The sequence below is a fragment of the Eschrichtius robustus genome, chromosome 5 (assembly GCF_028021215.1).
Source record: "Eschrichtius robustus isolate mEscRob2 chromosome 5, mEscRob2.pri, whole genome shotgun sequence".
NCBI lineage: Eukaryota > Metazoa > Chordata > Mammalia > Artiodactyla > Eschrichtiidae > Eschrichtius > Eschrichtius robustus.
Window position 1 is genome coordinate 58,981,430 of NC_090828.1, and position 3,228 is coordinate 58,984,657.

At 36.0% G+C, this 3,228-nt stretch overlaps 1 non-coding gene across 1 annotated transcript; it reads right to left on the reverse strand.

Annotated features, from left to right (window-relative positions):
* Nucleotides 1-2,837: 2,837 nt before the first annotated feature.
* LOC137765592 (U6 spliceosomal RNA) lies at nucleotides 2,838-2,941 on the reverse strand. The gene has a single exon (XR_011074235.1). It is a non-coding gene; the product is annotated as a U6 spliceosomal RNA (small nuclear RNA).
* Between the last annotated feature and the right edge of the window lie 287 nt (nucleotides 2,942-3,228).

Sequence of the window (3,228 nt, forward strand, 5' to 3'; positions counted from 1 at the left end):
GAAGGAGAAGTTACAACAGACACAGCAGAAATACGAAGCATCACAAGAGACTACTAAAAGCAACACTATGCCAATAAAATGGACAACCTGGAAGAAATGGACAAATTCTTGGAAAGGTAGAACTTTCAAGACTGAATCAGGAAGAATTAGAAAATATGAAGAGACCAATCACAAGAAATGAAATTGAAACCGCGATTAAAAATCTTCCAACAAACAAAAGTCCAGGACCAGATGGCTTCACAGGTGAATTCTATCAAACATTTAGAGAAGAGCTAACACCCATCCTTCTCAAACTCTTCCAAAAAACTGCAGAGGAAGGAACACTCCCAAACTCATTCTATGAGGCCACCATCACCCTGGTACCAAAACCAGACAGAGATACTACAAAAAAAGAAAATTACAGACCAATATCACTGATGTATATAGATGCAAAACTCCTCAAAAAAATACTAGCAAACAGAATCCAACAGCACATTAAAAGGATCATACACCATGATCAAGTGGGATGTATCCCAGGGATGCAACGATTCTTCAATATACGCAAATCAATCAATGTGATACACCATATTAACAAATTGAAGAATAAAAAACCATATGATCATCTCAATAGATGCAGAAAAAGCTTTTGACAACATTCAACACCCATTTATGATAAAAACTCTCCAGAAAGTGGGCATAGAGGTAACCTACCTCAACGTAATAAAGGCCATATACGACAAACCCACAGCAAACATCATTCTCAATGGTGAAAAACTGAAAGCATTTCCTCTAAGATCAGGAACAAGACAAGGATGTCCACTCTCGCCACTATTATTCAACATAGTTTTGGAAGTCCTAGCCACGGTAATCAGAGAAGAAAAAGAAATAAAAGGAATACAAATTGGAAAAGGAGAAGTACAACTGTCACTGTGTGCAGATGACATGATACTATACATATACATAGAGAATCCTAAAGATGCCACCAGAAAACTACTAGAGCTCATCAATGAAACTGGTAAAGTTGCATGATATAAAATTAATGCACAGAAATCTCTTGCATTCCTGCACACTAACAACGAAAGATCAGAAAGAGAAATTAAGGAAACAATCCCATTTACCACTGCAACAAAAAGAATAAAATACCTAGGAATAAACCTACCTAAGGAGGTAAAGACCTGTATTCAGAAAACTATAAGACACTGGTGAAAGAAATCAAAGATGAAACAAACAGATGGAGAGATATACCATGTTCTTGGATTGGAAGAATCAATATTGTGAAAATAACTGTACTACCCAAAGCAATCTACAGATTCAATGCAATCCCTATCAAATTACCAGTGGCATTTTTTTTTACAGAACTAGAACAAAAAATCTTAAATTTGTATGGAGCCACAAAAGACCTCGAATAGCCAAAGCAATCTTGAGGGAAAAAAACGGAGCTGGAGGAATCAGACTCCCTGACTTCAGACTATACTACAAAGCTACAGTAATCAAGACAATATTGTACTGCCACAAAAACAGAAATATATATCAATGGAACAGGATAGAAAGCCCAGAGACAAACCCACGCACCTATGGTCAACTAATCTATGACAAAGGAGGCAAGGATATATAACGGAGAAAAGACAGTCTCTTCAATAAGTGGTGCTGGGAAAACTGGACAGCTACATGTAAAAGAATGAAATTAGAACACTGCCTAACAGCATACACAAAAATAAACTCAAAATGGATTCAAGATCTAAATGTAAGACTGGACACTATAAAACTCTTAGAGGAAAACATAGGAAGAACACTTTTCAACATAAACCACAGCAAGATCTTTTTTTGACCCACCTCCTAGAGTAATGGAAATAAAAACAAAAATAAACAAATGGGACCTAATGAAACTTAAAACCTTTTGCACAGCAAAGGAAACTATAAACAAGATGAAAAGACAAGCTTCAGAATGGGAGAAAATATTTGCAAACAAATCAACAGACAAAGGATTAATCTCTAAAATATATAAACAGCTCATGCAGCTCAATATTAAAAAAACAAACAACTAAATCAAAAAATGGGCAGAAGACCTAAATAGACACCTCTCCAAAGAAGACATACAGATGGCCAAGAGGCACATGAAAAGCTGCTCAACATCACTAATTATTAGAGAAATGCAAATCAAAACTACAATGAGGTATCATCTCACACCAGTTAGAATGGGCATCATCAGAAAATCTGCAAATAAATGCTGGAGAGGGTGTGGAGAAAAGGGAACCCTCTTGCACTGTTGGTGGGAATGTAAATTGATACAGCCACTATGGAGAACAGTATGGAGGTTCCTTAAAAAACTAAAAACAGAACTACCATATGACCCAGCAATCCCACTACTGGGCATATACCCTGAGAAAACCATAATTCAAAAAGACACATGCACCCCAATGTTCAGTGCAGCACTATTTACAGCAGCCAGGTCATGGAAGCAACCTAAATGCCCATCGACAGACGAATGGATAAAGAAGATGTGGTACATATATACAGTGGAATATTAGTCAGCCATAAAAAAGAACGAAATTGGGTCATTTGTAGAGACGTGAATGGAACTAGAGACTCATACAGAGTGAAGTAAGTCAAAAGAGAAAAACAAATATCATATATTAACACATATATGTGGAATCTAGAAAAATGGTGCAGATGAACTGGTTTGCAAGGCAGATACAGAGACACAGATGTAGAGAACAAACGTATGGACAGCAAAGTGGGAAAGTGAGGGGGGGTGGGATGAATTGGGAGATTGGGATTGACATATATACACTAATATGTATAATATAGATAACTAATAAGAACCTACTGTATAAAAAAAACTAAAATAAAATTCAAAAAATAATATGGAATGCTTCATGAGTTTCCATGTTATCCTCGCACAGGGACCATGCTAATTTTCTCTGTATCGCTTGAATTTCAGTATATGTGTTGCCAAAGCAACCATGACCGTGGGAATTTGTATTTTTAACAAGCTTCAAGGTCATTCTGATGCACATTCAGGATTTAGAATCACTGTTTATCCTTGCATTTGGGTCTTTAAAAGAATATATTCATATATGTGAGAATATATTTTTAGATATAGAATGTATAAAGTAATATGAAGATTAAATGATAAGATGGCATTCACTTTTTTTTTTAAATTATTTATTTATTTATTTTTGGCTGTGTTGGGTCTTCGTTTCTGTGCGAGGGCTTTCTCTAGTTGTGGCAAGCGGGAGCCACTCTTCA